General features: G+C 41.7%; 1 long non-coding RNA gene across 3 annotated transcripts; it reads left to right on the forward strand.

Annotated features, from left to right (window-relative positions):
- The first annotated feature begins 1,176 nt into the window (after window positions 1-1,176).
- LOC140002982 (uncharacterized) lies at window positions 1,177-14,711 on the forward strand. 3 transcript variants are annotated; one of them, XR_011810827.1, is made up of 5 exons: window positions 1,177-1,501; window positions 6,188-7,847; window positions 8,368-8,479; window positions 9,433-11,778; window positions 14,697-14,711. It is a non-coding gene; the product is annotated as an uncharacterized lncRNA (long non-coding RNA). The 3 variants fall into 3 exon arrangements; XR_011810826.1 differs by having other exon boundaries at window positions 14,694-14,708; XR_011810828.1 differs by having other exon boundaries at window positions 9,456-11,778; window positions 14,694-14,708.
- Window positions 14,712-15,062: the final 351 nt, after the last annotated feature.

A 15,062-nucleotide genomic window follows, 5' to 3' on the forward strand; every position in this document is an offset into this window, starting at 1 on the left:
ATAAGTTAACCTCCTGGTTGCCCAATTTCCAATGTTTGAAACAAGTGTTCATTGCTCTATAACATTAGTAGTGTTAGGAATATTTGTGTGCATGTTGTTTAGATGCCTGCTTTGTTTTGTTACTGTAAATAATGAAAGTATCTGATGCAAAAGAATTTGCATGGGAAAAGAAAAGGGGGGATTGATTAAGGAGGTATGGGGAAGGCATTGGGGAGGCAAGGACAATCCCCAGACAAGGACTGTATATCTCGAAACAAGACACTGGAACTCATGATAAGGAAGCGGCAGACGGACAGAGAAACAAACGTAAGGACTATAAATCTCAAAATTGGACATTGGAATTCATTATAAAGATACAACAAACGGAAGAATTGGCAACAACCAGCTCTCGCAATTAAGAAACGTGCCAATTCAGCAGATTCCTGACCAAAGGTGAAAAGTACACTGTGAGGAAGACTCGGGGTCTTCCTCCCAAAGACCCCTGCCCACGTCCCAAAGACCCCTGCCCACAATTCTTGGGAGGCTCTACGCAGGCGCAAGGTGCCAAAAGGCTAATTAGCATGAGAAGCGAGGGAAGGCGGGGATAGGTAATGCATATGTATAGGCGCTTGTAGAATATTGAGAGATTGATTGTATAAATTCAAGACTGCTTTCCGCTTTGGGTATGCACGATAGGTGGAGAGATCCCCCGTGCATCCAGCGCTGCAATAAAGAATATACCACTTAAAGGAATTTCGGCTTCGATCTTTGAATCAATACTTTATTATTATTTTTTTTTTTATAAAGGCGGGAGGAGTTGTGGAGATGTGGGTAGTGCTTAGGTCCAGCAGGAAACTTGTGCATGTCAGTGGGACGCTAGAGACTGAGGAGGGGATGAATTTTTAACGCAGCCTGTCCACAGAGATATCACACCATTTGGGGACAGCCCAGTGGCCTCCATTTGAGCAAAGTGCCTGGAACTTGCAGAAAAGCGAGAGGGGCACACCTCCAGCAAGCCGCGGGGCAACCGCCTTACGGCTTACAAAATTAAATCAATCAATCCAAAAGAATAAGTTACAGCTCGTGTCTCAAACTCTGCAGCCTGCGCGTCTTCAGGGCTGCTCCCAGCTACTTTCTGAGGGACCCTTTGCAACCTCAGTTCCTAAAGCCCTGTCAGGGAGCCCCAGCGGCCGCCCCGCGCATGCGTCACAGCCTCGCCCCTCCCCTCCCCGCACTGTGGCAACGGCTCCTGCGCATTCAGCGGGGGCGTGCGCAGTGTGCGCAGTGTGCGCAGTGTGCGTAGCGCGCTGCGTGCGCGGCGTTCCTAGGGCGCGGCCGGTGCCCCGCCTGGAGCTGTTTGTTTGTGCCGCTGCGGCGGCGCGGCGCGGCACGGGAGCGGAGCGGAGCGGAGCGGAGCCCGGCCGGGCTCGGCGCTGCTGCGGTCGCCATGTTGAGGCGCAGCAAGGCCGAGGTGGAGCGCTGTGTCGCCTCCGTGCAGGCCTCTGCGGCTTCTCGGAGAGAGGTGAGCGAGGCCTCGCCGCTTCCCTTGGCCGGCGGGGGGGGAGGCGGAGGGGGTCCCGGTGGGGTCCCGGTGGGGTCCCGGGTGGGGTGGGGGGCTAGGGGGGTGGCCGGCGTCGTGAGGGGAGGGTTGGGGCTGCCCCTGCCGCTGCCCCTGCCCCTGCCCCTGCCCCGCGGCGCCTCACGGACAGGAGGGGTTTTATAGCAGGGCTTTCCTCGGGGCCGGAGCGAGGGAGAGGTACTTTCCTTCACAAAGGAAGCACCGCGCCGCCTTCAAGTTTCAGTGTCCTTTCCGTGCGGCGCCGTGGAGGTTTCTGGCCGGCCGCTCGCTGAAGCGACAGCGCCGAGCGAGGGGGGCTGGGGGCGCACAGCTCCGCTCCCTGTCAGCCAGCGGGCCCGGGGGTGACAAACGCCACCCGTGCCCATTTTAGCTGGGAAACGCTCAGCCGCCTGATGCGATTCAGCGGGCCCTAATCCTGAAAGATCCCGGCCTGCCGCTCGGAGTTGCTTTGAAGCGGCGTGAATGTGCCCGAGCTAAGCGTGATCCGGTAGGGACTGCGTGCAGGGGCTGTGCCTTTGGTTGGTGCCTTTCCCAGCAGCAGCAGCAGCAGCAAAGCTGTCCTGTGACTTTGTGGGTTCGACTTGGGCACTGTTTGGGCTAGACAGCGTCAAGTGCATCGCCGCCAGGTGCACAGATACGTTCCCACAGTGTTGATACTCCCCGGTGGCCTCGACACAAAATATTTCCTCTCCTCTTCTTGTGCTCAAGGCCACCGGACGCGTTTAGTTTTGACTTTCGAGCGATGCTTACAGCTGACTGTGTAGCACAGTCCACCGAGGGAATAGTTACTGGTTTCCTTGTTGTGTTGATTTCGGAGGGAAGGGTCTGCCAAGGCTGCAAGCGTTTCTTTTGAGGTTGCTTTTCATCCCTGTCCGCAAGGCGTCAAGCGTGAGTCCGCTCTGGCGTGTCAGTGATACCTGAAAAGATGGACCGAAAACGCGGAGGCCTGTTTTCATTGAAATTCACTTAAAGTTTTACATAGATCACTTGGGGGTGGGGGAGGGGTGGGGAGTAGCAATTTGAGTGTATTTCGAATGCAGACCGTTGATTCATGTTTTGCGTCGTTGGGCCTAACTACCTCCAGTAGTTTGGAGTTCACAGACAAAACCTGCTTTTTGATCCGATGTTGGGAGCTCGGATTTTAAATACATATTTAAAAATAGCTTCTAGTTTGATATGAGAATTTGATATGAAGCCTGTCTGCAAAACCTGCTATGAGAAGCTTCCTCTAGAGCTGAAGAAAAGACTGAAGAAACTAGCTGAAACTTTGGGAAGGAAGTGAAGACTTTTCTGCTCTCCCTGTTCTTTATGGAAATGTTATACATCGTACTCGTGGGGAGGGACTTTGAGGCTGCAATGAGATAATAGATTATGATGCATGCCTTTCAATCAGACTGAGATATTTTGAAATTTTCCATTCTCTGTACGTGTACATGTATACTTATTTGTTGATAAATAGACCACACTTATAGACTAAATTAAATATCAGCTCACCTGAAAGGTTTCAGACCCTGATAATGCAGTAGAATTGGTACAAGTGTGCCACTGTGCACAGTAATCTCTGTGGAATTTTAGATGGAGAATATGCTTGTGAATACCGGCAAAGACACACTTTGCAAATGTGTCCAATGTTACGGACACAGAGTGTCATTTATATTAATGAAAGTATTGATGTGCAGATTAAGCATGAATATAAAACTTCAAGTGTCTAGGGCAAGAAACCAAACATACCTCACCTCATGGAAAAACAAAACAAAACAAACATGCCCAGATTTCAGGTCAAATAGTCTCATTAAGGAGCCTGGTTTCAGATGGTTTGAAAAGTATCTTATTTCTAGATACAGTCACTGTACAAATGACCTGCTTCTGATCGTTTGTGCTTACATGATGAATCTGTACATCGGACTTAGCATGAAATATCTGTATGAAGTCTATATTCCTACTGCAGGAAATGAGCATGCTCAGAACTACTTGAATTTTGCTATATTCCATTCAGAGTAACTCATTAACTTTTATATATGCTTTTGCATTGTATTCACTTTTTGTGCCTTGTTCTGCTGGACCATACATAACAGTGTTCCATTAAATATATATATATAGTTTTATTTTTATTTCATATTTTTATGCAGAAACTATATACAAGGTATTTTCAAAAGATAACATACTTTGCCTTAATTATTCAGGATGCAAGAGGAATTTTGTTACAAATGTGAACACCTGAGGTTTAAATTTAGCTTCTTTAACGTCTAGAACAGTAATGGAAATGCATATTTCAATTAACTGGCAATATTACTTTTACACTGTGAGTGTAAATATATGTGGTTTGATCCTGCTAGGATCTATTTCTTTAGTCATCCTCAAGAACTGAGTTCACAAGTCATCAGAATTCCTTATAACATACACCTGATTGTTTTATACTGTTGAGTTCTGTTCATGCACACCTGTTTTATTTTTCCCTTTTCTATTGAAAATGCAGTTGCTCAGGAATTCCTGATGGTACTGTGTTACCAACTACACGTGTTTGTTTTTTCCTTTTTATACTAGTGACTTACACAGATTTTATGTAATTACATCATAGCAAGCAAAATTTCCTTTCCTGTTTATGGAAAACTGGTTGCTTCAAAACATCTTTCCAGTGTCATCAATAAAGGCTATGTTATTAAGACTTGTATCAGCTCTCTTCAATGAGTGTTTGAGATGGATGGAAAAGCAGCAAGGCAGCCTTTCTTCCCTATGCTTCTACCTGTGCCTATGTAAATACTTCCTTATCCTGATTTAAAGGAGACACACACCTAACCTATGTATGCACTTTAGTTATTAGGTTTAAGACAGAAACTGCAGTTTGCTTCGTAATGAACAACTTGGTTCTTCTGGCTGTTTTCTGAATCGGCACAGTCAGGAGGTTTTCCTAAAGAAAATACCTTGTCTGAGTTTAAAATGCGTACCTTCCTACCACATCTTTCTCTCTTGTTTTCAATGTAATGCGGCTTTCACCTCAAGCCTATAGTTTAGTGCTAGGTAAGGTCTTTTTGATTGTTATTATTTGTTATTATTGTATGTAGTTATTCAGTGCAGTAACAGTTCAGTAGCTGAATGCAGTCCTTACTGTGTTCATGACGAGAAGCCCTCTTCCCCCCCAAAAAAAAGTTTATATAACTAGCCTGATAACACCGTTGGGATTTCGGACTGTGCCGTGGGTTCGGGAGACCACTCTCAGCAATACTTCCTTTAAATTGTAATTCAGTTCTTCTAGTTTTTTCATGCTCCGCTGACCGTATGCGCAGCCCTACTGTGGGTGGAAACAGCCCCTGACCCCAAGGGGTATGGCCTGCCTTGTGTGGTTATATCCCAGAACGTGGCAGCCTCGTTTGCACCTCCTCCAGGCTCCGCAGTAACCCTGTGGCCCGAACTCCGTGGTTTTTGCTGTGTTTCCACGCTCTAAACTGAGAGTAGGTGGGATTTCTTAGGTGGGAAGAAAACATTTTACCTATCTTGAAACAGTTGTGAGTGATATGTACTAGACCAGGACTAAGTACCATCTTTTTTGTTTACTCTGTCAGATTTTAGGGGTTCTTTTTGCAACATTGTTACATTGGGGGAAAAAAACAGGCTGTACTTTAAATGTAGCAGACTCTCTTCTTCTACTTCTTCTACACTCTTCAGTAAGAAGTGGTTGTGAAATGTCACAAGTATTAAGGCTTGTTGCTTGCTTCACCAGTAACCTCAATTTCACGTTTGTAGCCTTGGCCAGTTACAGGAAAAGCATTGTTTTCCAAATCCCACATCTTTCAAAAACAAAACTTTGGTTATGAGGAGCGGACTGGAGCTGATAACTAGTTATCAAATTCAGTCTCTCAAAAAGTATCCCCATAATTTCTGAAGGCATAGGAGATCGGTATCTGCTCACGTATACCTTCCCTTCGTTCCTAAAAGTCTTCCAAATATTCAGTAGGAGGTATAATGACTTAAAACAGGTAAAATAAACTGAATTCCTTACATGCTACAAGAATGCTTTTGCATAATGCTACATCCCTCAAGGCAGGGCACAATCGTTTCCAAATTCAGAAATGGATAGCAATATACAAATGGCTTGTCATCAGAGTGAAAAACTCTCCAGTCTTGACTGGGTATTAAGTGAATCTGAAGTATGACTCTCGTTGTTCTTTTCTTTAAACTTTCTGCACAAAAGCAGGAAAGTTCTGATCAGTGGTACCATGACTTTTTCTGGGTGGTCAGTTTTGTGCCTGCAGGGACTAAGTGAGAATAGAGATAATCGTGGTTGCCAGTTGTAAGGGCCGAGTGAAGCAGGAAGCAGAAAGTGGGAATGACCCGCTTAGAGTAGTTGCCATGTGGAACAAAGATAAAATGCTGTGTTCAGGATAAACGAGGAACATTCCAGTAATGCTTTGTTACCACGAGCAAATCTGCTGAAGGTGGAAAGCCTTATATCCAAGTAACTATAGTACTTGTGATAACTAAGAATGAGGTTTTACCTGTGTTTTTTGAACAAAAACTCTTATTTTGGAAAGAATGTAACTGTGCTATTGGTCGATGTTCTTGAACATCACGATGTTCGTGATGATCTTGTTCTTTGGGACTTGAAAGTAAACGCTGTGCTTTTTTTTGAAGGGAGGTGATGTAACTAACCATGGTGGAACAGGTGGACGGTCAATTTATGGAGATGCATTTGAAGAAGAGAGCTTTGAAGTGAAGCACACGGGTCCTGGATTGCTGTCGATGGCAAATAGGGGTCGGGCTACGAATAACTCTCAGTTCTTCACAACACTCAAAACAGTAGAAGCCTTGGACTTTAAACACGTGGTGTTTGGTTTTGTGACAGATGGAACGGATGTTGTGAAAAAGCTCGAATCCTTTGGTTCTCCCAACGGGTTAGTAAGTGGAAGAGTTGTCATTACAGACTGTGGGCAAATAGAGAATTCTGGCTTTTGAGTATACAGATGTTCTAGCAGTATAAATCAGTATTTAGATGTTATTGCTTAATTATTTCCACTTCCTTAAAAAGGACACTTCTGATGTATAAATGTAAAATTGCAGCTTATGGTTGTTTTTTATGTGTTCTAATTGATTTTTTTTGCATGTTAAATAAGTTCAGACACTGGCATATTTTGGGTGTATTTGTGTTATGACATATTTGTATGGAATGTCAAATTTTACAAATTAAATCTTAGTCTTGTCAAAATAACTATTGTCTTCACTTTGGCTTGCTGAAGAGCAATTTGCATCGCGTTGTGTACTTATTTTGAACATGCTAATTGATGTTGATGGTCAGTAGGCGGAAGGCCTTTGAAATGTCATTCTTCCTCTGATGAGCAGTGAGGAAGCTGAGGCAGCTGGGCAGGTGCTGGTCAGGTGGATGCTGTTTTGTGCTGTCTGCAGGCTCTTGGGCACTTGAGTACTTTGAAAGGTAAAGAGCAGTTCTTATGTGCAGTCTGCCACAGGATTTAGTTCATACTTGCTCGGGAGATTACCTTCCAGACCCACGTTGTTTTTGTACATGGTATGTTAAAGTGGCTGGTAACTTTTCGTGACAACCATCTCCTGGAGTGTTATCTGGGAAGCTGTGGTGCAGAGGGGGAACGTGCATGGGTAAGTTCTTTTTAACTTCTCTCTTACAGCTCGGCGCCAGGACTATCAGTATTTTTTTCAGAACAGCCGACTTGCTGTTCATATATGCAGTTAGAGATGACTATAGACATCACATGTTTCTGTCACGCGCTATATCTTCATATCATGCTTTACTTCTGAGGCTAGCGAGAGCAACCCTTCCCTCAGCCTCTCCAGGGAACGCTGCTTACACAAGCATTACCCTGCACGCCCCTAGCGCACAGATTCGACCCGTGCCTGCGTTACACGGAGCTGTAACCCAACAGCGAGCCTCTCCCCTGCTCGTCCCCGTTTCAGCTCCACAGCACGGGACGAGGCCCCGCCGTTGTTCCCGTTAACCCCCTCCGCCCGCCCCGGTCCCTCAGCGCAGCGGCCGCCTCGATTTCACGTTGGTAGCCTTGGCCAGTTACTGGAAAAGCATTGTTTTCCAAATCCCACATCTTTCAGAAACAAAACTTTGGGTATGAGGAGCGGACTGGAGCTGATAACTAGTTATCAAATTCAGTCTCTCAAAAAGTATCAGAAGGGTCTTCCTATGCAATTACTTTGAAAGTGTTGTACATCTAAAATGTGCTTGTTGTGTGTTTTCCGTTCAGAAATCGTTGAAAGGATTCCAGTTCGCTAAGCTGTATTTTGAAGTAAAGGAGTATGAACTTGCTAAAAGGTAATACGCGTTGCTGTATTCTGCTATTCTGTTCTCTAAAGTACTTTAGAAAAGCTAAGTGAATATGAAGTAGACTGGAGAAATCAAGATCACTATCATGCTGCTTTACAGTAGCAGTAGATGTGGGTATCAAGTGCTGTTTAAATCTTTATAAAACAGCAACTTAGATAATTAGTTGCGTGATACTGAAAAACTTGCTGTTTGAAATGGCTTTTATTCCATTGTATTATGAAGTAATTACAGTTACAGTTTCTTTCTCTTTTTTTTTTTTTTTTTTTTTTTTTTTTTTTTTTAGTAAATACCAATACTTGGTGGCAAATAAGTAGCGTCTGTACATGTAAAAATAATGTTGTTCTGTACTTTAAGGTCCAGACCAGGTATCTGGAACCAACCATGACTGCATTTCCTGTATCACATGTTAAATTCCTGCCCCGCTTCCGTGGACACTGGGGGGGGGCGGGGGAGGACAGAGGGACTCGTATTATTGAGGAATATTGATCCTTTTTTTCCTGCTCCATAGGTATATATCTACATACCTCAGTGTGCAAAAGAGAGATCGGAGAGCACACAGATTTCTTGGACAAATTTATGAAGCTGAGGACAACATAGAAAAAGCTTTTGGATGTTACAGGGTAAGTACTCCACCGACCTCCGATGTCCTGCTTTAATCCATTGTAAAGGGACTTTTAAAATCATTCTGTTCTGGACTTTTCTTAAATGCATAGAAGAAAACATGTTTGTGGAAAAAGTGTAATATGTATGCTTTCTGTTGCCAAAGGTGTATATGACGTACTGCAGAGGGGATTCTTCATTTGATGTGTTTTGCTTCATCAGTATTTTTTTTTAAGATGATTCTTTTGTGACCTAGACTGGGTCTTTGTGCTAGCTGCTACTAAATTCTTTCCATATCTTACATTGCCCTTTGGATTAGGGAATTTGACAGCAGTGACAGATTCTTAGCAAGGGCTCAGGTGACAGCAGTAATCTAGTTGCTACTGGAAGACTAGACCTAGGGTGTTTTCTAGTTGTTTGTATTTATTGCTTTTTTGGGGGGTTTTGTTTGGGGGGGTGTGAGATGGGGCAGGGCGAACATAATTGACATTTATTTGTATGATTGCCCAATGAAAAATTCACCATCAGAATGCCTTTGTTCAGGTTTTGGGGAGGGAGAGGATGTGCTCAAAAGTTTTGCTGCCAATACATCCCAGCTTGTCGTAGGGTGTGACTTAATTATATATTTCTTCAAAAATGTCTATATGGAGTTAGACTAAAGGTACGTAAGAGTCCAGCTGCCTGCGTATAGCTGGTGGTGGGGGCAGAGTAGCTGGCTTCTGCGTTTTTTCCCTTGGAAATTCTTTCTTTTCTGAATTTTTGCTCTTTTGAGTTGCAGCAGATGTATCTGGGTGCTGTAGACTAGTGATGCATTTAGCAACTGAGGTCTTTCTTAACTCATTCAAAAAGTATTTACTAATAGATCTGTCTAATTTGAATACCTGTGTCTTTTCAATGACTGTTATAATTTTCTTTCCCATTCTGTGTGGATTGCAAGATCAGGTTACCTTTTTTTTCCTGCCTTTTTTTCCAGTGTGCGTGCATGGGGAAAACTAGCGTTCTGTGGAGTTGAACCCAATGCAGAAAGATCTAGTACTGAAGATAGCGGAGTTACTGTGCAATAATGCCGTCACTGATGAAAGAGCAAAATACTGGGTTGAAAAATCTGCTAAGTTGTTTCCTGGAAGCCCTGCTGTTTACAAGTTGAAGGTAAATGCCAATTTCCAACCTCTGTTCTGTGACGTTCAGAAGCTTCTAGCGTCTGACTGGAGGAGCACTTTTCCCGTGTCATCTTCTGTAAAACTTCCTGGCTAAATTATTTTAGAATCTTGAGTATTAAATCTAATGGAATTAATATTCTTTAGATGTAATTCTTCTAGAATTTATTCTATTTTTCTAGATTTCCTATTCTTCTATTTAAAGAAATGTTAATTTCTCTGCCATTTGACACTTCGGTCTAGCTTTCAAGAAAACTGCAACTGCAGGCTTTCGTACACTTGTCAAGGTTTCAGGGTTGACAGTCTTCAAAAATGCAGGAAAATCATGTTAGTAGTCACATCCAAGAAGTTAAGACTAGGTAGGCAGTTCTCTATTTATTGTGTGACTGGCAGGAAGGTATCAGGCCTGAGAACTCAGACTTCCTTGCCCTCTATGCTGCTTGTTTGTTTTCTAAATTTGGATTAAATAGAGCAGAAAGTAAGGAATGCTCTAACTCTCGATTGCTGCGTAAAAGCCTTCAGTCGCACAGTCTGACTTTTGCACAGGTATTAGTTTTGTGTAACACAGCAGCAATGACACTTAGTCTTAAGATGTTTGTTTTAGACAGGCTATTCTGTGGCAGGGTATGCTGCCTTTGAACCAAATGGTTTCACAAGCTGAACATGCCATCCATAAGAGACAAATTCTGATTTTTTTTCCCTATTTTAAATGTTTGAGTGTTTCATTAAGCTTCGTCATAACTGGAAGCTTTTCAGCTTTAATAGTTTAAGTAATGTAGTTTGTGTGGTGGAGGCAAGAGTTGTCTGTTAATGTAGTTGTTGAAAAGGCCCACATGCAAGATGAAATATTAATGCGTTGCCTTCATGTTCAATAGGAGCAGTTGCTGGATTGTAAAGCACCATCGCTAGCGGAACTTCATAAATATGATGTTGGTAAGAGGCGTTACTCTCTGAAACTCAGCATAAACATGACTGTCTGTACCAGAGGTTCTTCTAGAAATACTTCGTATTGCAGTAAGAGACAGATAGCAACACTGAACAGCTAGTATGGCCCTAATCACTCCAAAAGAGGAGTGAATATGTAAGGAGTTTCAATTTATGCTGTAACATGTTGCTGAGAAGCAGTATTGTTATGCTTGGTTCTTAAGAATCTGTCACATACTTCCCTACTTCTATCCTTTCTGTGTTCTCTAGTCTGTTCTGATCCATTTTCATTTGCTGCTGCCTGTTTAGCTCTTTGTGTTTGGACATCGGTAAGCGTCAATGGGAAGGCAGGTCTGTCTTCCTATGTGACCTATGAATATAGGCTCCGAATATGTTTCTAACCACCTAAGAATGAATTCAGCTCTGTAATAATGGCAGTGTCGGACTAATACTGGTTTGGAACAATGGGCAGTAATGTTTGTGTTATCGTCATTTGTGCCAAAGATGTACACTTGGGTCTTCAAGACAGAACAAGGGAGGACCAGGAATGACAAAAAGGAATTTGCATTGGGGCTATATGGGTGCTCACGCTCATTGCTAATGTAGTCGGTTAGGTAGGACTAAATATTCGAGCAAGAGGCGTATCTATTAGTATTTTTAGAGTCGAGTGTGAGGCAGCCTTTATCAGAAATGAAAGTGCTCAGGTTCCCTAAATGGTGGACTGGCTTCTCTTTATTCTAAACTAAATTCTTAACAGAGAAACTGTGACTATTGTACATCAACTCTCATTGTATACAACTAAATGCCTCTTAATTTACTCAGTAGCAATTTGTTAAATTGCAGTTCTGAAGTGTTTCACTCAACGGGAAATAGGAGAGGTCTGGGTCTATTCAGCAGTTAATCACTTTCCTGAAGCCATAACAAAAAGGAAACTTTGGCTACCTCATGTTTCAGTCCGTGCATAGATTGATTCAAACAAGTCATGGAACAAAACTTTGAGCATTTCTCCGTAATTCTTTAGGAGATTACTTTTTCATTTCAATATGTCTTGCTTTATGCTGGTCGCTGTAAACGCTTAAAATACACTTTCGCTGGTTTGGATAAGCAGTCTTTATTTATTTAAGACTATATTTTTAATGTAAAGTGTGTTCTTTTTCTCCACAGATAACACCTTACCATCCCATTTGGGTAAAAGTCAGAGTAATAGCGAACTGCAAGTCGCCTGTCAGAATCTCCAGGTAGGAACTGTAATGGCCTCAGACATTTTGTAATGATCAGTAATGTTACAAAGATTCTCACTTTTGACAGAGAATTCAGAAATTACTAACTATATGACTGTCATCATCCACCTCTTCCCCTAAATTAGTTCACTGACTTGGTAATGACATGGGTAGTGGTTAGATCAGATATTTGCTCTGCTGAAGGGAGTTTGAACACAGTGCTATTATTCCAAGAGTTGTGTCTTGTGATGCGGTGTTGGCATGGAGAGAAACACCTACAAGCACTGCTTTTCCTGACAGCACCTGAAACTATGCTCTTCACTCTGGGCATTCAAGAGCACTTGCCCTCTTGACTTGATCTTCTGTGAAGACCATCCCTTCTGCCTTTACTTTTCTGCTGCTGGTGACTCCCAATAGTTTATCCACCAGCAGGCTTGGGCCACTAACTAAAGAGCTCCCAAACCTGCGTTGGTTTTATTCTGTAACAGCTTCTGTGCTTCTGCTAGATTTCCTGCTGGGACTGTCTTTTGCACCATCCAAGATCAAAAGAATTGTGCGTATCTTTTTTCTCACCACTTTCCTAGAGGTGCTTTCCACTAACTGAAGAAACAATACAGCAATCTAGTGTTTAGGGCACTGGACTCTTTTGTCTTACAGATAATAGCATTATCCAAAACTTCTGGAAACAAAATCCTACTTTTAATTGTCTATGCTGTTACTTGAACAGCCATGCAGAGCTGAATTCTGCATTTTGGAAGGCCAAGCAGTCCTGCCGCAAATCCAATTGAATGTAGATGGCCATTAGGATACTTCTAATTAGTCAGCTATTGTGTAACACTATAATTAAAAACAAAACCTAAGCATATCTGCAGAGGAAAGAATTCTAGTTCACTATAAATCGGTAATTTCATGTGTTTCGAAGGCGTTTCAACATTTTTTTTCCTTGGTATAGAGGGAGCGTTCAGCACAGGAGAAATATGCACTGGAACTTGAGAGACGAGAACGTGCTCTAGTTGAGCGAGAAGAATTGCTTCACAGATGTGAAGCAGCTTTCGCTGCAATAAAAGATGCTGATGAAGACGTTTAGGCAGTACTTGGAACTATGAAAAAAGTACAATAACTTACTTAGTGATTCTTATTGCTCCCCATACATTTTAACTTGCTTGTAGTTTTCTTAAGCCATCATATGTTTGCTGGATATAATGCTTATTTCTTTAAAGTGTTTGAAACCCCCAAATGAAAGATTTAGCATAAAAAGTGCCAAACTGTTGTTAGTGAGTTTGGTGTGGTTTCCAGTTCAGAATGGTGCAATGAATTGTGGGATGTGTAGGTACAGATTACTGTTGAAATTTGGGAAAACTAGATTAAAATGAAGCAGTTAACCACTGGGTTAGAGAGGTCAGTAAGACTGGTGCTTCCAGTATTTGCAGGTCTTCGGAACAGACTAGACAAACATTTGGCAGGAATGAAGTGATGCACTTTATTATGATACAGATGGTACCCGATTTGATAATGGAATTGGATGGTTTAGACATCCTGGCACCACCTACAACAGCCCTGTGGTCTGTGAAATTATTGCCAAATCCCTGAAGAACTGTGAAATTATTGTCAAAACCCCAAATATGCAAGCCTTATAAAGCATTGTGTAATGTGGTTTGGAGAAATTGAGAATATTAATTCTTTTTTTTTTCCTCTCAAAACCTTTCACTTATAATTCTGCTGTCCCTGACTGTTTTGAAAGTTTAGGGTCAATTTCAAGCCACCTTGCTCCTGTTCCATCCCAAGCTGGGCAAGCTTTTCCTAGGCTTGGTTAACTCTAAAGGTTTGGCCTTTTCAATGGAAGTAATTGAGCACTCCGTTTGGAGCCTATCTGTAGCATTTTCTTTGTTGATGAGATCATTTCTATATTTACCGCTTAAGTCCTTTTTGCAGCATGATAACAGTCTGAGAGTGAGGCTTAAGAAAATGTAGTGGATGGTTGAATTCCTAGTGCAGAAGACAACACTTCTGAACAAAAAGCTATTTTCACATAGAAGATTCTCACGGTTTCTGAGAAATGGAATGTTACTTTCTGAAAACATTTGTTTTATACTCGGCTTCAAAGCCTCAGTGTTGTTTTTTTTTTTTCCAGAATCTGCTGGAAAATATTTAATTATATTTCAAATTTCCAATGAAGGGGAAAAAAGACATATTCCTTGGTTTCTTTTTCAAGGCACGCAGGTTTTTGACTGTTACAAGTAATTGTCGCTTCAATTTTCCTTTGTTGCAGTTTCTTTTGTCTGTTTTTGCTTATATTTTAATGGTATGTACTGGTATTAAATTATATTGTGGACTAATAATAATAACAAATATTAAAAGATTACTATCTTGAGTTTCACAATTATTTTTTTCCAATTCGATGAAATGTAGCACGTATTGGATACATTGCTGGACATTGCAGGACAGGTGTTTAAGTACAGGTGAACTAAAGCGTCTTAACTATCAGCAGTGAATAGTTAGAATATTTGAAAGATTCAAAAAAAGGGAGAATTGGGCATATTTGTGGTTAAAATGGATGTTAAAAAAAAAAGAGCTAAGTGTAAACAAAAGCTTTGACATTTGTTTTCATTCACAATTCTTTCCCACACCTGACTTAACTGAGGAATGTACAAGAGGATCAATGAGAAGATCTAGGTATTTTCTGAAAAAAAAAAAAAACAAGATCCATAGGCTGTACACCATGGCTCCCATTTTCTTTATATTTCTTCTTAATATGCGGTGTGGATGTTGCTTTCTTCACTACTGGTGGTATGTGCAGATTGGACCATGAAGAATTACAAATTTGATCTTTGAAAGTTTGTCCTGTTTTTTAACACTGAAATGGAACTTAGTTGAGAATTATTTCTAAAAAGACTCTCTTGTTAATCACGTTTTAAAATTTGATATTTCTCTAGCAGCATGAGACAAAAATGAGCCAACTGAGAGAAACCTTGAGAAAAATGACTGATGAAAATAACGAACTGAGGTCATCGCTTAACTCTCTGAGGGAAAATAACGAATTGCTAAAAACCCAGGCAAGATTAATTATTTCCTGTTACTAGCTTTACGAGTTACAGTCAAGTAGTCAAGCAGTACAGTCAAGTTTATAAGTAGCTTTGCAAGTTACAGTCAACAATTTTAAATGTTTGAACAAGTTGTTTGCAAAATTGCTGATTTTGTTTCTTTAAGACAAGAATTGTGTGAATGGTTGTAAATACTTTCTGCTTCGTTTTCTAGTACATGAAATTTAGTCTCTCAGAGCTTTTGCAGTATTAAAGACTTTA

Source organism: Anas platyrhynchos, chromosome 7 (genome assembly GCF_047663525.1).
Source record: "Anas platyrhynchos isolate ZD024472 breed Pekin duck chromosome 7, IASCAAS_PekinDuck_T2T, whole genome shotgun sequence".
Lineage (NCBI taxonomy): Eukaryota > Metazoa > Chordata > Aves > Anseriformes > Anatidae > Anas > Anas platyrhynchos.